This window comes from Schistocerca americana, chromosome 11 (genome assembly GCF_021461395.2).
Source record: "Schistocerca americana isolate TAMUIC-IGC-003095 chromosome 11, iqSchAmer2.1, whole genome shotgun sequence".
Lineage (NCBI taxonomy): Eukaryota > Metazoa > Arthropoda > Insecta > Orthoptera > Acrididae > Schistocerca > Schistocerca americana.
The window spans coordinates 113,242,437-113,262,980 of record NC_060129.1 but is presented as its reverse complement, the minus strand read 5'-3'; the positions used below and the strand labels follow the sequence as shown (position 1 = coordinate 113,262,980).

The following is a 20,544-nucleotide window of genomic DNA, read 5'->3' as shown; positions in this document are numbered from 1 at the left end:
TAAGGACACAGGCTTATAAAAGTTCCATTACAAAGAGTGCGGCACAAATTTGGAATACTTCTCCGCATAAGACAAACATTATTTCACCATTCCCACATTTTAGTAAAACCCCAAGGTCAGTCTTACTTATCACTGTTCCTGCCCAGTAGCAGAATCTTCGCAATATGTGGATTACGAGGCGTAAAAGAAGAAGGAACAAAATATCTTTTTACAAGTAGCGCAAGCTGTCCTGTAGATTAAGCCAATCGAACAAAGTCACCCCCAAAAAAAGGTGAACTTGTATTTATATATGACGGTAGTATCTGTTTCCGAAAGAACAGTTACCGTGGATGACCATGCAGCTTTGCTAGAAATGAAATGATAATTAAATAGACACCCTAGCTGCAAACAGGCGTTGATGTACTTCATTGGGGACATGTTGAAAATGTGCGCCCCGACCGGGACTCGAATGAAGTACATCAGCCCCTATTTGCAGCTAGGGTGTCCATTTAATTATCATTTCATTTCTAGCAAAGCTGCATGGTCATCCACGGTAACTGTTCTTTCGGGAACAGATACTACCGTCATATATAGTTAAAATATGGCTTCCCGGCCATTGACCTTCTTGTGCGAACGCACACGCTATGCCCGAACTCGTACGGGACTTGGTAGATTAATCTGCCACGGGTAATGAGTGTGATGGGCAAACATCTATTAGGCGCACTACGAATGTAGTGGTGTGAACATGTTGGGAATGTGGATCTCACGGGGAGCGTGCAAGGGATAAGTCCCTGCAGGCGCACTATCCTCTGTGTCCTCGGTGGCTCAGATGGATAGAGCGTCTGCCATGTAAGCAGGAGATCCCGGGTTCGAGTCCCGGTCGGGGCACACATTTTCAACATGTCCCCAATGAAGTACATCAACGCCTTTTTACAGCTAGGGTGTCTATTTAATTATCATTTCATTGAACTTATATTTACATAAGATCAAATATTATAGCATATACACTCCTGGAAATTGAAATAAGAACACCGTGAATTCATTGTCCCAGGAAAGGGGAACTTTATTGACACATTCCTGGGGTCAGATACATCACATGATCACACTGACAGAACCACAGGCACATAGACACAGGCAACAGAGCATGCACAATGTCGGCGCTGGTACAGTGTATATCCACCTTTCGCAGCAATGCAGGCTGCTATTCTCCCATGGAGACGATCGTAGAGATGCTGGATGTAGTCCTGTGGAACGGCTTGCCATGCCATTTCCACCTGGCGCCTCAGTTGGACCAGCGTTCGTGCTGGACGTGCAGACCGCGTGAGACGACGCTTCATCCAGTCCCAAACATGCTCAATGGGGGACAGATCCGGAGATCTTGCTGGCCAGGGTAGTTGACTTACACCTTCTAGAGCACGTTGGGTGGCACGGGATACATGCGGACGTGCATTGTCCTGTTGGAACAGCAAGTTCCCTTGCCGGTCTAGGAATGGTAGAACGATGGGTTCGATGACGGTTTGGATGTACCGTGCACTATTCAGTGTCCCCTCGACGATCACCAGTGGTGTACGGCCAGTGTAGGAGATCGCTCCCCACACCATGATGCCGGGTGTTGGCCCTGTGTGCCTCGGTCGTATGCAGTCCTGATTGTGGCGCTCACCTGCACGGCGCCAAACACGCATACGACCATCATTGGCACCAAGGCAGAAGCGACTCTCATCGCTGAAGACGACACGTCTCCATTCGTCCCTCCATTCACGCCTGTCGCGACACCACTGGAGGCGGGCTGCACGATGTTGGGGCGTGAGCGGAAGACGGCCTAACGGTGTGCGGGACCGTAGCCCAGCTTCATGGAGACGGTTGCGAATGGTCCTCGCCGATACCCCAGGAGCAACAGTGTCCCTAATTTGCTGGGAAGTGGCGGTGCGGTCCCCTACGGCACTGCTTAGGATCCTACGGTCTTGGCGTGCATCCGTGCGTCGCTGCGGTCCGGTCCCAGGTCGACGGGCACGTGCACCTTCCGCCGACCACTGGCGACAACATCGATGTACTGTGGAGACCTCACGCCCCACGTGTTGAGCAATTCGGCGGTACGTCCACCCGGCCTCCCGCATGCCCACTATACGCCCTCGCTCAAAGTCCGTCAACTGCACATACGGTTCACGTCCACGCTGTCGCGGCATGCTACCAGTGTTAAAGACTGCGATGGAGCTCCGTATGCCACGGCAAACTGGCTGACACTGACGGCGGCGGTGCACAAATGTTGCGCAGCTAGCGCCATTCGACGGCCAACACCGCGGTTCCTGGTGTGTCCGCTGTGCCGTGCGTGTGATCATTGCTTGTACAGCCCTCTCGCAGTGTCCGGAGCAAGTATGGTGGGTCTGACACACCGGTGTCAATGTGTTCTTTTTTCCATTTCCAGGAGTGTACTTATGTTAAACTAATAATAAAGTATCATAACGTAATAGAAACGCGATTGTTAGGGAAAAAAAAAATTGGAAGTGTTAAGACGCGAACCACCGCCCCAATATAGACTCATTACGATAAACCAACAACAGGTTCCTCGTACTTAATCACATTGTTTTACCCCTTCTAAAAACGTTAATCATAGATATTTATGTTACTAACTGAAATTTAATTATAACAAATTGTACCAAGAACATTGCGTTTTGGGTGGATCTTCAGTGCGTCGCTGCCTTCAAATAGCCTACTCTCATAATACCCAAGTTACAATAACTCTTGTCACGAATATGATGTTTCTCATTACTTTATTGGAACGAGTCACACAGTTAACAACGGGTTTTCCAGTGATTCTCAATATGCTGGTGCTCAGAAACGGCGTGTATACATACAGGTTTGAAATGGATGCCAATATGGCGCCTCACAACTCTGTACTGAAGGGAGACGGCGTGCGCCGGCCGATGTGGCCGTGCGGTTCTAGGCGCTTCAGTCTGGAACCGCGTGACCGCTACGGTCGCCGGTTCGAATCCTGCCTCGGGCATGGATGTGTGTGATGTCCTTAGGTTAGTTAGGTTTAAATAGTTCCAACAAGGGAACCTCGCCATCGCACCCCCCTCAGATTTAGTTATAAGTTGGCACAGTGGATAGGCCTTGAAAAACTGAACACAGATCAATTGAGAAAACAGGAAGAAGTTGTGTGGAACTATGAAAAAATAAGCAAAATATACAAACTGAGTAGTCCATATCGAAGATAGGCAATATCAAGAACAGTATGAACTGAGGAGCTCCGTGGTCCCGTGAGCAGCTGCAGAACGAGAGGTCCTTGGTTCAAGTCTTCCCTTGAGTGAAAATTTTACTTTCTTTATTTTTGCATAGTTATTATTTGTCCGTTCGTTCATTGACGTCTCTGTTCACTGTAATAAGTTTAGTGTCTGTGTTTTGCGACCGCATCGCAAAACCGTGCGATTAGTAGACGAAAGGACGTGCCTCTCCATTGGAAACCGAAAACATTTGATCGCAAGGTCATAGGTCAACCGATTCCTCCACAGGAAAATACGTCTGATATATTCTATACGACACTGGTGACGGCATGTGCGTCAGATGACAGGAATATGTTGTCGACCCACCTAACTTGTACACTTGGCGAATGGGCAAAAAGATTCTTCCACCTTGGCCGATTTAGGTTTTCTTGTGGATGTGATAATCACTCCCAAAAAAGTGATGAAAACATAAGAGTTTGTGACAAACTGAAAATAAAAAATTAAACTTTTCACTCAATGGAAGATTTGAACCAAGGACCTCTCGTTTCGCAGCTGCTCACGTTACCACGAGACCACGGCGCTCCTTCGTTGCCACTCTCCTTGATGTTGCCTATCTTCCCATGAACTACTCAGTTTGTATATTTTTGCTTATTTTTCCATAGTTCCACACAACTTCTTCCTGTTTTCTCGATTGATCTGTGTTCAGTTTTTCAAGGCCTATCCCTGTGCCAACTTATAACTAAATCTGAGGGGGGTGCGATGGGGAGGTTCCCTTGTAAGTTCTAGGGGACTGATGACCACAGACGTTAAGTCCCATGGTGCTGAGAGCCATTTGAATCATTTGAGACGGCGTGCGTGTGACGCACGTGGCGTTGTGCCATCTCATTGGTCGCGCCCAGACGCTGAAATCGGTGTTTTTTTAAATATCCACACATCGCTTTCCCGACATGATCAACGACATGAGGATACAGAAGGCAATGGAAACCACTGCAATAAAGACACGTAACGTGTATCCACAGGACATGTGGCCTGTAATTGAAGAAGTGTCATGATGATCTCTCCATTGGCAAAAGATTCCGGAATAGTCCCCCATTCGGATCTCCGGGAGGGGACTGCCAAGGGGGAGGTTACCAGGAGAAAAAGATTGAATAATCAACGAAAGGATAACGTTCTACGAGTCGGGGCGTGGAATGTCGGAAGCTTGAACGTGGTAGGGAAACTAGAAAGTCTGAAAAGGGAAATGCAAAGGCTCAATCTAGATATAGTAGGGGTCAGTGAAGTGAAGTGGAAGGAAGACAAGGATTTCTGGTCAGATGAGTATGGCGTAATATCAACAGCAGCAGAAAATGGTATAACAGGTGTAGGATTCGTTATGAATAGGAAGGTAGGGCAGAGGGTGTGTTACTGTGAACAGTTCAGTGACCGGGTTGTTCTAATCAGAATCGACAGCAGACCAACACCAACACCGACAACGATAGTTCAGGTATACATGCCGACGTCGCAAGCTGAAGATGAACAGATACAGAAAGTGTATGAGGATATTGAAAGGGTAATGCAGTATGTAAAGGGGGACGAAAATGTAATACTCATGGGCGACTGGAATGCAGTTGTAGGGGAAGGAGTAGAAGAAAAGGTCACAGGAGAATATGGGCTTGGGGCGAGGAATGAAAGAGGAGAAAGACTAATTGAGTTCTGTAACAAGTTTCAGCTAGTAATAGCGAATACCCTGTTCAAGAATCACAAGAGGAGGAGGTATACTTGGAAAAGGCCGGGAGATACGGGAAGATTTCAATTAGATTACATCATGGTCAGACAGAGATTCCGAAATCAGATACTGGATTGTAAGGCGTACCCAGGAGCAGATATAGACTCAGATCACAATATAGTTGTGATGAAGAGTAGGCTGAAGTTCAAGACATTAGTCAGGAAGAATCAATACGCAAAGAAGTGGGGTACGGAAGTACTAAGGAATGACGAGATACGTTTGAAGTTCTCTAACGCTATAGATACAGCAATAAGGAATAGCGCAGTAGGCAGTACAGTTGAAGAGGAATGGACATCTCTAAAAAGGGCCATCACAGAAGTTGGGAAGGAAAACATAGGTACAAAGAAGGTAGCTGCGAAGAAACCATGGGTAACAGAAGAAATACTTCAATTGATTGGTGAAAGGAGGAAATACAAACATGTTCCGGGAAAATCAGGAATACAGAAGTACAAGTCGCTGAGGAATGAAATAAATAGGAAGTGCAGGGAAGCTAAGACGAAATGGCTGCAGGAAAAATGTGAAGACATCGAAAAAGATATGATTGTCGGAAGAACAGACTCAGCATACAGGAAAGTCAAAACAACCTTTGGTGACATTAAAAGCAACGGTGGTAACATTAAGAGTGCAACGGGATTTCCAATGTTAAATGCAGAGGAGAGAGCAGATAGGTGGAAAGAATACATTGAAAGCCTCTATGAGGGTGAATATTTGTCTGATGTGATAGAAGAAGAAACAGGAGTCGATTTAGAAGAGATAGGGGATCCAGTATTAGAATCGGAATTTAAAATAGCTTTGGAGGACTTACGGTCAAATAAGACAGAAGGGATAGATAACATTCCATCAGAATTTCTAAAATCATTGGGGGAAGTGGCAACAAAACGACTATTCACGTTGGTGTGTAGAATATATGAGTCTGGCGACATACCATCTGACTTTCGGAAAAGCATCATCCACACAATTCCGAAGACAGCAAGAGCTGACAAGTGCGAGAATTATCGCACAATCAGCTTAACAGCATATGCATCGAAGCTGCTTACAAGAATAATATACAGAAGAATGGAAAAGAAAATTGAGAATGCGCTAGGTGACGATCAGTTTGGCTTTAGGAAAAATAAAGGGACGAGAGAGGCAATTCTGACGTTACGGCTAATAATGGAAGCAAGGCTAAAGAAAAATCAAGACACTTTCATAGGATTTGTCGACCTGGAAAAAGCGTTCGACAATATAGCAAGCTGTTCGAGATTCTGAAAAAAGTAGGGGTAAGCTATAGGGAGAGACGGGTCATATACAATATGTGCAACACCCAAGAGGGAATTATAAGAGTGGACGATCAAGAACGAAGTGCTCGTATTAAGAAGGGTGTAAGACAAGGCTGTAGCCTTTCGCCCCTACTCTTCAATCTGTACATCGAGGAAGCAATGATGGAAATAAAAGAAAGGTTCAGGAGTGGAATTAAAATACGAGGTGAAAGGATATCAATGATACGATTCGCTGATGACATTGCTATCCTGAGTGAAAGTGAAGAAGAATTAAATGATCTGCTGAACGGAATGAACAGTCTAATGAGTACACAGTATGGTTTGAGAGTAAATCGGAGAAAGACGAAGGTAATGAGAAGTGGTAGAAATGAGAACAGCGAGAAACTTAACATCAGGATTGATGGTCACGAAGTCAGTGAAGTTAAGGAATTCTGCTACCTAGGCAGTAAAATAACCAATGACGGACATCAAAAGCAGACTCGCTATGGCAAAAAAGGCATTTCTGGCCAAGAGAAGTCTACTAATATCAAATACCGGCCTTAATTCGAGGAAGAAATTTCTGAGGATGTACGTCTGGAGTGCAGCATTGTATGGTAGTGAAACATGGACTGTGGGAAAACCGGAACAGAAAAGAATCGAAGTATCTGAGATGTGGTACTATAGACGAATGTTGAAAATTAGGTGGACTGATAAGGTAAGGAATGAGGAGGTTCTACGCAGAATCGGAGAGGAAAGGAATATGTGGAAAACACTGATAAGGAGAAGGGACAGGATGATAGGACATCTGCTAAGACACGAGGGAATGACTTCCATGGTACTAGAGGGAGCTGTAGAGGGCAAAAACTGTAGAGGAAGACAGAGATTGGAATACGTCAAGCAAACAATTGAGGACGTAGGTTGCAAGTGCTACTCTGAGATGAAGATGTTAGCACTGGAAAGGAATTCGTGGCGGGCCGCATCAAACCAGTCAGTAGACAGATAAAAAAATAAAAATAAAAAAAAGGTCGATATTTTTCCCGTCGGTATATGGTTAGTCCTTTTCGATATATCGACGGCCTATGACGATATATCCTTTAAATATAGATATATCGGATTCCCGACAATTTTTAAAATATCGACAGTCCTAATGCGGCCTACATGCAGGTTCGCGTCCAGCCGTAGTAAAATGGTGGCAACACTCTGGCCAAGGCAGCACAGACGAGGGTGACAGCAGATCTGGAAGGAAGGCCATCGACATCGCTGACAGAGAAATATATCCAGGTCACCGTGGACTTGATTCGCAGCAGTCGCAGATTTTCCGACGATGACGATAAATGGCCAAGGAGCGGATTTCTAATGTCGAGGAATTGAACACAACGCTGCGACCGTCTCTTATAGAGGACTTGGTGACAGCTGAAATGCAGTGTCATGTATTTATCCGTGTCACTTTGTAGAGCAGCATACAATAAAAGTTACTGGAGCTGCCATATTGATGTGTAACTTACTTCTTGAAGACCCCTCTTACATTGCTCCTATAATAAGGTTAATGAATGCGACTGGTCACATCTACTGAGTACTTCTATTGATAATCAAAAGGAGCTGTTTCAGTTACTCACAGAATAATCCAGTTTCATATTCAGTTCAATCCGACGTGGGCGCGAATACTTGGATGACGTTGTCATTAATCGAAAGATTACATGTACTTTCATTCCAATTAATCCGTAGTGAGGAGGTCCTCTGGGATATAAAATATGTCAGAAATACAATAATACGTGACAAATATTTACAACAAAAACAAATTGTACCTCCCACAGGTCCCAAGTGGAGTTTTTATTTATTTTATTTTTTTAATGAACACTGCATGTAAGGATCATTTTACAACGCTCATTTACCAAGATCACATTAATGCACTGAATTTAAAATTAAAAGAATGTTTTTTTTATTTATAAGGTAATAAACATACGTATAATAGAACTACTACAATACCTATTTACAATGAACACATTACTGCAGTGAAATGGTGCAGAAGTTAGATTGTACTTACACACACACACACACACACACACACACACACACACACACACACACTTATTTACAATGAACACATTACTGCACTGAAATTGTGCAGAATAAACACACACACACATATATATATATATATATAGGGAAACTTTCCACGTGGGAAAATATATCTAAAAATAAAGATTCTGTAACTTACCAAACGAAAGCGTTGGTATGTTGATAGTATTGTTTCTATCAACGTACCGACGCTTTCGTTTGGTAAGCTACAGAATCTTTATATATATATACACAAATCAGTTGGTGCTACTGAGAAATTCATCAGTGGAGTAGAAGGAGTTGGCCACCAATAAATCCTTTAGGCATCTCTTAAACCGAATTTCATTGGTTGTTTAGCTTTTTATGGCTGCTGGCAAGTTATTGAAAATGTGTGTTCCTGAATAATGCACACCTTTCTGTTCAAGAGAAAATGACTTTAAATCCTTGTGAAGATTATTCTTATTTCTAGTATTGATTCCATGAATTGAGCTGTTGGTTTGAAAAAGTGAAATATTTTTAATGACAAATTTCATTAACGAACAAATATATTGGGAAGCAGTAGTTAGTATTCCTAGTTCCCTAAACAGGCTTCTGCAGGATGTTATTGAGTCCACACCACATATAACTCTTACTGCATGTTTTTGTGCCCGGAAAACTTTAGCTTGGCTAGATGAATTACCGCAAAAAATAATCCCATATGACGTTATGGAATGAAAGTAAGCATAGTATGCCAGCTTTTTCATTTTTATATCCCCTATGTCTGACACAATTCGCATTGCAAATAGAGATTTGTTTAGACGCTTCAGCAGTTCTATGGTGTGCTCCTCCGAGTTGAATTTATTATCAAGTTCTAATCCCAACAATTTAACACCGTCTACTTCTTCTATGTGCTTGTCATCGTATGTTAGGCATATACTCGTGGGACACCCCTTATAACTTCTGGACTGCATGTAATGTTGGCTAGGAAGCAGTGATTAATGTCCATAAATATTTTATCAGCCGATCTTTCTAAGACTACACTATCATCGGCAAACAAAACGAACTTGGCATCTGGTATTGTTACTGATGAGAGGTCATTGATGTATACAAGAAAAAGTAAGGGCCCTAAGAGGGTAATGGCGTTCAGTTTAAGTAAAGGCGATCAGTCTGAATATGGGAAGAAATTTATTACAAACTAAGATAATTTTTGCGTGACGAATATTGCTTCGCCTTATCTGTGTCTCTTACCTTTGTTCGCTGAATAATATTGTCCCTCCCCGAACCTCACACGTTCCAGGATGTGGCCATCATGTCTCTGCTAGTCCTATAGAGTCTGCCTTCAGGCACTGTTAGCTACATTTCCAGCCTCATGGAACGTGTGTGCGTTCCAAGTACCAATCCTTACTTTGTTTCGGAGATTCATCTTCCTTAGCATCATTTAACGGAGTTCCCTTCTCAGATCCGATTGAGGAACAATTTATTTTGTCAAGCGCTGAAATTCGATGCTGACAGTAAAAACTATGAAAAAGTTGTAGGCATTAAAGATGCGGTTACATCGAACAATCATTAAAATCCCATTGACGGCAAGGAAAATAAATGAAGATATCTCTAGAATAGTAAAAAGAGACCGAAAATTGCTAAGCACAATGAAACGTAAGAAAACAGCTTACTTAGGTCAAGTGATCCGAAATGAAAGGTTTCATTTTCTTCAATTGAGAACCGAGGGGGAGACTGAAGGCAAGTTGGACAGTAATATGCGGTTGTTTGCTGATGATGCCGTGGTGTACGGTAAGGCGTCGAAGCAGAGTGACTGTAGGAAGATACAAGACGACTTCACAAAATTTCCAGTTGGTGTGATGAATGGCAGCTAGCCCAAAATATGGAAAAACGTACGTTAATGAGGATTAGTAGGAACGACAAACCGCTGATGTTTGGTTACAGTATTACTAATGTCCTGTTAGACGCAGTCGTTTAAATATCTGGACACAACGTTTGCAAAGCGATATGAAATGGAAAAGTTAGATGTGTGTTAGGGATGGCGAATGGTCGACTCTGGTATATTGGGAGAATTTTAGGAAAGAGTGGTTCACCTGTGAAGGAGACTGCATATAGGATACTGGCGCGACCTATTCTTGAGTACTGCTCGAGTGTTTGGGATCCGTATCAGGTCGGATTGAAGGAAGACATCGAAGCAATTCAGAGACAGGTGCTAAATTTGTTTCGGAAAACATGTAAGTGTTACGGAGTTGGTTCGGGAACTCAAATGGGAATCCCTGCAGGGAAGGCGTTATTCTTTTCGAGAAACACTGCCGAGAAAATTTAGAGAACCGGCATTTGCAGCTGACTGCCGAAGGATTCTACTGCCGTCAACATACAGGGTGATAGTAACCGGACCAAATACCTCACGAAATAAGCATCAAACGAAAAAACTACAAAGAAAGAAACTCGTCTAGCTTGAAGGGGGAAACGAGATGGCGCTATGGTTGGCCCGCTAGATGGCGCTGGCATACGTCAAACGGATATCAACTGCGTTTTTTAAATAGGCACCCCTATTTTTTATTCCATATTCGTGTAGTACGCAAAGAAATATGAAAGTTTTACATGGACCACTTTTTTCGCTTTCCGATAGATGGCGCTGTAATAGTCACAAACGTATAAGTACGTGGTATCACGTAAAATTCCGCCAGTGCGGACGGTATATACTTCGTGATACATTACCCGTGTTAAAATGGACCATTTACCAACTGCGGAAAAGGTCGATATCGTGTTGATGTATGGCTATTGTGATCAAAATGCTCAACGGGCGTGTGCTATGTATGCTGCTCGGTATCCTGGACGACATCATCCAAGTGTCCGGACCGTTCTCCGGATAGTTACGTTATTTAAGGAAGCAGGAAGTGTTCAGCCACATGTGAAACGACAACCACGACCTGCAACAAATGATGATGCCCAAGTAGGTGTTTTAGCTGCTGTCGCGGCTAATCCGCACATCAGTAGCAGACAAACTTCGCGAGAATCGGGAACATCAGCGGCCTTGGCGGGTTAATGTATGGTGCGGCATTATGGGAGGAAGAATAATTGGCCCCCATTTTATCGATGGAAATCTAAATTGTGCAATGTATGCCGATTTCCTACGTAATGTTCTACCGATGTTACTACAAGATGTTTCACTGCATGACAGAATGGCGATGTACTTCCAACATGATGGATGTCCGGCACATAGCTCGCGTGCGGTTGAAGCGGTACTGAATAGCATATTTCGTGACAGGTGGATTGGTCGTCGAAGCACCATACCGTGGCCCGCACGTTCACCGGATCTGACGTCCACGGATTTCTGTCTGTGGGGAAAGTTGAAGGATATTTGCTATCGTGATCCACCGACAACGCCTGACAACATGCGTCAGCGCATTGTCAATGCATGTGCGAACATTACGGAAGGCGAACTACTCGCTGTTGAGAGGAATGCCGCTACACGTATTGCCAAATGCATTGAGGTTGACGGACATCATTTTGACCATTTGTTGCATTAATGTGGTATTTACAGGTAACCACGCTGTAACAGTATGCGTTCTTAGAAGTGATAAATTCACAAAGGTACATGTATCACATTGGAACAACCGAAATGAAATGTTCAAACGTACCTACCTTCTGTATTTTAATTTCAAAAACCTACCTGTTACCAACTGTTCGTCTAAAATTGTGAGCCATACATTTGTGACTATTACAGCGACATCTATCACAAAGCGAAAAAAGTGGTCCAAGTAAAACATTCATATTTCTTTATGTACTACACGAATATGTAATAAAAATGGGGGTTCCTATTTTAAGAAAACGCAGTTGATATCCGTTTGACCTATGGCAGCGCCAACTAGCGGGTCAAACATGGCGCCATCTTGTTACCCCCTTCAAGCTAGACGAGTTTCCTTCTTTATAGTTTTTTCGTTTGGCGCTTATTTCGTGAGATATTTGGCCCGGTCACGATCAATGGACCACGCTGTATATTAGGCATAAGGACCATGGAGATGATTCGATAAATTAGCCATACAGACGTATTTCCCTCGTTCTATTTGTGAGTGGAACAGGAAGGGAAATGTCTAGTAGTGTTACAGGGCATTCACCGCCCCGCACGGTACGGTGGCTTGCAGAGTATCTATGTACACGTGGATGTAGAGGAATTGATAGGAGGAAGTGCCAAGGCTTCGCAACGTCAGATACTGGACAGGAATAAGAAGTGCGGCGGACGTCATCCATACCGGAAGAGATAGAGAAGACTGACCAAACGTGACCGCAAACATGAAGAAGCAGCAGAGGAAGAAGATTGGTTACCGCGACAAGGCCGGCCGCTTGGCCGAGTGGTTCTAGGCTATTCAGTGCGGAACCGCTCTGCTGCTACGGTCGCAGGTTCGAATCCTGCCTCGGGCATGGATGTGTGTGATGGCCTTAGGTTAGCTAGGTTTAAGTAGTTCCAAGTCTAGGGGACTGATGACCTCAGAAGTTAAGTCTCACAGTGCTTTGAGCCATTATTTTTAATTTTTTTTTTACCGTGACAATAAAAATGGTTCAAATGGCACTGAGCACTATGGGACTTAACTTCTGAGGTCATCAGTCCCCTAGAACTACTTAAACCTAACTAACCTAAGGAAATCACACACCTCCATGCCTGAGGCAGGATTCGAACCTGCGACCGTAGCGGTCGCGCGATTCCAGACTGTAGTGCCTAGAACCGCTCGGCCACCCCGGCCGGCTTACCGTGACAAGCACGGGTAAGACCTAGCGTAAAACGTCCGAAATCTGTCCGCGGGAAGTAAAACCAACGAATGCGATCCATATACATATTATCGGTATTGCTGGCTCCATATATCGCTTCCGATGTGATCTAACGTCGGCGGAGGACGCCTTCAGCACAGTAGCTTATCTCTCTTCTGGGCGACAGCTGCTAGGGTCGAGCAAGGACAGATACGCGACTGCGTCAGCCGAGAGTTATCAGAACATTTTCCACTCCCTCGTCTTCTCCTATCTGATCAGGTTGCACCAGCCCCTCTTACAACGGCCGCATTACGAACGCCGGTCCCCTAATTACGTACACACAGCACTACGCGAGACATACACTGAAGAGCCGAAGATACACACCTGCCTAATATCGTGAAGGACCTCAGCGAGTACGCAGAAGTGCCGCAACACGACGTGGCTTGGACTCGAGTAATGTCTGAAGTAGTGCTGGAGGGAGCTGACGCCACGAATCCTGGAGAGCTATCCATAAATCAGTAAGAGTACGAGGGGGTGGAGATCTCTTCTGAACAGCACGTCGCAAGGCTTCCAAGGTATGCTCAATAATGTCCATGTCTGGGGAGTTTAGTGATCAATGGAAGTTTTTAATCTCAAGACGATTGATCCTGGAGCCTCTCTGTACCAATTCTGGACGTGTGGGGTGTCGCATTGTCCTGTTGGAACTACGCAAGTCTGTCGGAATGCACAATGGACATGAATGGATGCAGGTTATCAGACAGGATGCTTACATACGTGTCACCTGTCAGAGTCGTATCTAGACGTATCATGGGCCCCATATCACTCCAACTGCAAATGCCCCACACCAGTTTGAACAATCCCCTGCTGACATGCAGGGTCCACAGATTCATGAGGTCGTCCCCATTCCGAGCGAGTGTGTGTGTGTGTGTGTGTATTGAAACGGATACCTAGTAACGACGGAGACGCTTTGTAACCCTCAATGGTTCACAACCCCACAACAGGCCACAGCAGTCCACCCACCCCACCGCCGCTCCACACCGAACTGAGGGTTACTGTGGGATTCTGCCCCAGTGCATACCCCCCCCCCCCCCCCCTCCCGGGAACGTTTCATACCAGACGCGTGTAGCCCCAAATGTTTACATGGTAGAGTAATTATGGTGTAGATGTACATAGAGACAGTGTTTGCGCAGCAAATCCTGCAGATGTCAATGCTGGGCCACCAAAAAGTGTCATCCTGCAAACCACTCAAAGAAACATCATCGATATTGGCGTACAGAGATGAAGGTCTACTAGTGTACCCTTGATGACTGCATGACACAAAGCTTTATTCTCGCCTAGGCCCGTCAACACCGACAATTGTCTGTTGATGACTGGAAACTTAATGCATGCTCGGACGAGTCTCGTATCAAATTGTATTGAGCGGATGGACGTGTACGGAGATAACATCATGAATCCTTGCCATGGACTCTGCGTGTCAGCAGGGTACTGTTCAAGCTGGTGGAGGCTCTGTAATGGTGTGGGGCGTGTGCAGTTGGAGTGATATGGGACCCCTGTTACGTCTAGATACGACTCTGAAAGGTGTCACGTACGTAAGCAACCAGTCTGATCATCTGTATCAATTCATGTCCATTGCGCATTCCGAAGGACTTGGGTAGTTCCAGCAGGATAATGTGACACCCCACACGTCCCAAAACTGATTCGGAGTGTCTCTGGGAACACTTTTCTGAGTTTAAATACTTCCGCTGGCCACCAAACTCCCCAGACATTAACATTATTGAACATATCTGGGATGCCTTGGGACATGCTGTTCAGAGGAGATCTCCCCCCCCCCCCCCCTCGTACTCTTACGGATTTATGAACAGCCCTGCAGGATTCATGGAGAATATTCCCTCCAGCACTACTTCTGACATTGGTTCAAATTGCTCTGAGCACCATGTGACTTAACTTCTGAGGTCATCAGTCGCCTAGAACTTAGAACTAATTAAACCTAACTAACCTAAGGACATCACACACATCCACGCCCGCGGCAGTATTCGAATCTGCGACCGTAGCGGTCGCTCGGCTCCAGACTGTAGCGCCTAGAACCGCACGGCCACTCCGGCCGGCACTTCTGACATTAATCGAGCCCATGCCACGTCGTGTTGCGGCAATTCTGCGTGCTCGCGAGTGTCCTACATGATATTTGGCAGGTGCACTAATTTCTTTGGCTCTTCATTGTAGAATGGGTGTGGTCTTCCAGCTGTAGTACAATAACTCTGCCGTGTAAAACTGAATGGAGAACGAGCGAGCTATCACTTTTTTTTTTTTTTTTTTTCTTTTTCCCACAGACAAAAGGTAAACTACTGTTGCGATTCCCTCATGAATCAGGGGAGAGGGCATCCTTCTGGGAATTGGGGACACGTGACTGGTAAGTTCACTGCTTCCATGTTCAGGTGTTGGGCATAAAAAAAGATTAAAAAAAAATGGTTCAAATGGCTCTGAGCACTATGCGACTTAACTTCTGAGGTCATCAGTCGCTTAGAACTTAGAACTAATTAAACCTAACTAACCTAAGGACATCACACACACCCATACCCGAGGCAGGATTCGAACCTGCGACCGTAGCGGTCGCGCGGTTCTATGTCCTTAGGTTCGTTAGGTTTAAGTAGTTCTAAGTCTACGGGACTGATGACCTCAGATGTTAAGTCCCATAGTGCTTAGAGCCATTTGAAGAGTACGAGAAATATGGAAGGCATTATTTTGGCACTGTAGAGTAAATCCTTCCGGTCAAAGAAAACCATCATAACGACCGGGAGAGCGGTGTGCTGACCACACGCCCCTCCTATCTGCATCCTCAATGAGGATGACACGGCGGTCGGATGGTCCCGATGGGCCACTTGTGGCCTACAGACGGAGTGTAGAGTAAAACTTGATATCCATCTTGACTGCATATCAGAGCCGAAACCGCAGGTGCACCAACGAATCAAATAATCCCGCGTGAGCAGACAGATAACGAAGTAAACCTGTGGCATGTAATGATTGTTAAAGCTGTAGTATTTCTCGTCTCGGTCGCCAGTATTAAATCTGCAGGTTATTGGACTGCTAGAAATTTGAAACAATTATGTAATGAATAAAAACTTCAGAGGAGAAATATCTGAGCCATTTACGATTAAAACAGGGTAAAGACAGGGAGAGGGTTTATCGCAATTAGATTCCAACTGTGCTCTGGAGTACATGATGAGGGAATGGTACGAGGAAAATCCTAAAATACAAGAACTGGAACCAAGGAAGAACAAATAAATTCAAATCGCTTGGGATTCGAAGACGACTTAAGAAGCCAGAAATCAAATAACAAGCCTACAAAATATAGCATAAAATACAGGACTCTAGAAATCATTCGAAAAGACTGTGATAACAGTAACAGGTACACTAGTAATTGACCACATAACCGTGAATAACAGAAAATTAAAAACAAAAGATTTAAAAATCAAAGAAAAATTATAACACAAAACTTGGACGAGAAACCTTCATGTCAAGAAAAAGCTCAAAAATTAACATGGTCTACATATAATAAAAACTTTACAACAACAAAATAAAGTAACATATTGCACGATAGTGCTTCAGCCAGAGGTGACACACGGAAGTGAAACTTATTTTAAAAGTCATCCAGAAAAAAAATTGACAATATCTTATAATTAGAACATGCATACATAAGAAAAACCACAAAGGTGAAAAATGGTGGATAGTGCCAAATAGCTGTGGGCGAACTGGGACCCATTACAGATACCATACGGAAAAAATGGATTTCTTTTTTGTATAACATTATGAGGACACCAGAAACCAGATTACCAAGAAAAAATATGGAGAAAGTTTGGAACATGCAAGTGGGAAATAAGGGAGGATATGAAACAGTTAGAATTAGCCCTGGGCGATTTACACAACAAAACAGAAATTTTAAAGAAACTGAAAAACGTAAAAATAAGATTTACACAAAGAATAGACAAACGATAAATAAAAAAAGGGTAACCCTTTGGGTACACTGACTAAAGGATTCTTCTAATAAATACAAAATTAAGGTATTTGCTCTTTCAATAGGTTATCTGTTAAATGGTTCAAATGGCTCTGAGCACTATGGGACTCAACTGCTGAGGTCATTAGTCCCCTAGAACTTAGAACTAGTTAAACCTAACTAACCTAAGGACATCACAAACATCCATGCCCAAGGCAGGATTCGAACCTGCGACCGTAGCGGTCTTGCGGTTCCAGACTGCAGCGCCTTTAACCGCACGGCCACTTCGGCCGGCTGGTTATCTGTTAATACTTTCAATAGGTGATCTGTTTATACATTCTTATAGGTTATCCAAGTCGGCGATCGCGATTCTTAAATTGATGTATTTGTTCTCTATTTTCTATGTAGATAACCTGAAGATGCCTAAATAAGGCGAAACGCGTCGTTGGTAAATAAAAAAAACTAAAATTGCTGCCAAGACTGTTTTTAACCTATACTGTTAAGCACTGTATGCCACATATGGATTGGAAGAAAAAAGGAAGTTACAGAGGAGGAACGACAGGAAACATGAGGACGAATGACAAGACTGGCTAATTCGGAAAGGAAAGCTACCGAAGAAGACGACCAGAAAATGATCGACTGGAGAGGTCGAATGACGCCGTAAAACAGAATAAGAATAAGAAAAGCCTATACCCAGGTACCAAGAGGGGGCGAGTGCCCTGTCTTGCCCTGCACGCGGACGCCTATGGCGCCAGATACGCAAAGAATCCAAAATGTGAATGGCGGCAGCGGCGTACTCACACTTCGTGAACATCTGCGCCGATTGCACGGAGTCAGCCCGGCGAAGAGGACGAACAAGCCGCAAGTCACGCACCGCTGGCGGACCGTTAACAACGGCGCAACAATCGCGCTTCCACTGTTTTGCTTCTGCCGTCCGCGCCCTTCCTGTCTCTCTTCCTCTCCTCCTCTTCCTCCTCCTCTTCTTCTTCCTCCTCCACTTCCGCCTGCTAGGCGAAATCTGCCCTCCTCCTCCACTGACGGACGTCACGAGGGCGAACGAACTTTCCCGATGCCGCTAGCACCCGCAGTGTCTGCGCATCAGACTAAGAGCCACACTACACTCGGGGGCGAACAGGTGCAAAAGGGTACACCCACAGCCTGTACATCCGCTGTCAACAAAGTGCCACTACTTCAGAATGTAAACGCGTAGGAAATCCGTTACACAGATTGTCTTACACACACACACGGACGTGCAGTTGCAACAATCCAACACTCGCACTTTTCTCAAATACGTTACTGCAACTGGATGACAGATCACTCCCCGGTTGACGTCTCGAAAAAAATAACGAGAGAGCACACACCCCGCAAAAACGACCTCACCGAACTGCGAAAGTCGTTGTGATGAGAGCGACACCGGCAACGTAAACGCAGTACTACAGCAGCCACGCGTCGGTTTGGCCACGCAACATCCCGGCAAGATGACGTCGGCAAAACGGAGAACACACAAACTGCCGCGCCACGCTCAGCGGTTGCCCGACGCGAACGCCACGCCGTCCCGTGACAGACTGAAAGCGGCGCGCAGTTCCGTGACCCAGCTCGCCGGCGCGCCATTGGCTGCCGCGGGCAGTGACGTCAGGCCGTGACGTCCCCTCCCGCCTGCGCTCTACGACGCTGCGCGTTTGTCAACTTTGCGCACTCCGGCCGTTGGCTCTTCCTTCCGCGCGTGGCTTTTGTTTTTTTTCCCCTCCGTCTTGACTGTTACGTGACGCAGCGCACGGGCGCACTCCTGCCAACTGATTACTAGTCGCGCGATCAATATCTATCAAATATGCATCTCAGGAGAGCTCCGAGACGACGCTACTACGGCGCAACGCAATAATAATAATTCCGAAGCTACCACAATCCAAATGCTCCCTGCAACGTTCTCGGCGCACGAATGTACAATCAGAAACTTCCAGAATTAATAACACTCGAAGTCTAATTTTTACTTCGGTATTGAGCCACACACGGAGGAGACAACGACAGAGTGCACCAATGTTTATACCCCACGAATCATAGTAAAGTGAGTGGCAGAGGGTGTACAGATCAGAGGTTATACGGAAAGGCAGCACAGTCGTACTGAGGTGAATATAAAATTTTAAAATATTCGGCGCAGTATTAGTAAACCAGCGGCCAATAACAAAGAAAAATAAAAATGGCTCTCAGCACTATGCGACTTCTGAGGTCATCAGTCGCCTAGAACTCGGAACTAGTTAAACCTAACTAACCTAAGGACATCACACACATCCATGCCCGAGGCAGGATTCGAACCTGCGACCGTAGCGGTCGCTCGGCTCCAGACTGTAACGCCTAGAACCGCACAGCCACTCCGCCCGGCAGAAAAATAAAACTATTTTGCCGTCTGTAGGCGTAATTGCGCAATGTTTCGTCAGTTCATCACGAGATACGGTGAGCTCATTTTTCACATTTCTTGTTGCAGAGGTTGAAGATATCGGTTCAGTTGTTTATAACACGGCAGGTTTCGGGCTCTTATATGCTCATCATCATGTGTTGTACCGAAACCAGACAAGAGAGCGGAGCTAAAAATAGTTTTTACACTCATTAGCGCAGATGAAAAAGCAAAAAAGAAAGTCCATATAACATTTTAGAATCCGGTGGTCGGGCCAGGTGGTGTAAAACCTAAGCCAATGCCAAATTGTCACCAGACAATACTGCAGACTGTGACGCCGAGCGTCGCGGTGGAAGAGCGCAGAGCACGGGGTAGCGTATACGAAGGGGGAAGCGAAACATAGTGGCCAAAGTAGTGCCATCTGTCGACGGGAAGAAGAACACGGGGCCAACCAGCCCAGCCGTTGATAATGTAATTAGTGATGTTACATTCATGACAAAAAAAAAACAGTACACAGAAAGTTACATGAAAGACATTAAAAGTACATTATGAGTAGTAAAGGAACATATTGAACAGGGGCAGTACAGAACTGTAGTAAAACTATCGGGAAGCCGGCGACATAAAATTTATGTACGAACCGTAAAGCACAAAAGAAAATTTTTGCCCTTTCCACAAGTGGCACGAAAGTTTTGAATTTAGTGGCTATATATATATGGCGTCTTGGAACTATGCGCCACAGTCATGAGTTAAAACAACATACACATTATAATATTACTGGTATTTAAAAAAAGTATGTAGTATTATACTTACCATTTTTCCTGGTGGCAAAGCTTCTGAAATCGTAAAATGACGCATAGAAAAATTTTACTTGTGGATAATGAAACTATACAGGGTAAATGGGCCAAATATCTCAAGGAATAAACGTCAAACGAAAAAACTACAAAGAACGAAACTCGTCTAACTTGAAGGGGGAAACCAGATGGCACTATAGTTGGCCTGCTAGATGGCGCTAGCATACGTCAAACGGATGTCAACTGCCTTTTTTTAAATAGGAACCCTCATTTTTTATTACATATTCGAGTAGTACATAAAGAAATATGAATGTTTTAGTTGGACCACTTTTTTCGCTTTGTGATAGATGGCGCTGTAATAGTCACAAACATATCGCTCACAATTTTAGA

General features: G+C 44.7%; 1 protein-coding gene and 1 non-coding gene across 2 annotated transcripts in view; one reads left to right on the top strand and one right to left on the bottom strand.

Moving 5' to 3' along the window:
* The window catches only part of LOC124553621 (growth factor receptor-bound protein 14-like), a 1,033,185-nt gene extending 1,014,667 nt beyond the window's left edge, over positions 1–18,518 (bottom strand). Inside the window, exon 1 of the mRNA XM_047127476.1 lies at positions 17,776–18,518. The gene's annotated coding sequence lies outside the window, so the exon portion shown is untranslated. The remainder of the gene's footprint in view (positions 1–17,775) is intronic.
* Positions 794–867, top strand: Trnat-ugu. The gene has a single exon. It is a non-coding gene; the product is annotated as a tRNA-Thr (tRNA).
* Positions 18,519–20,544: the final 2,026 nt, after the last annotated feature.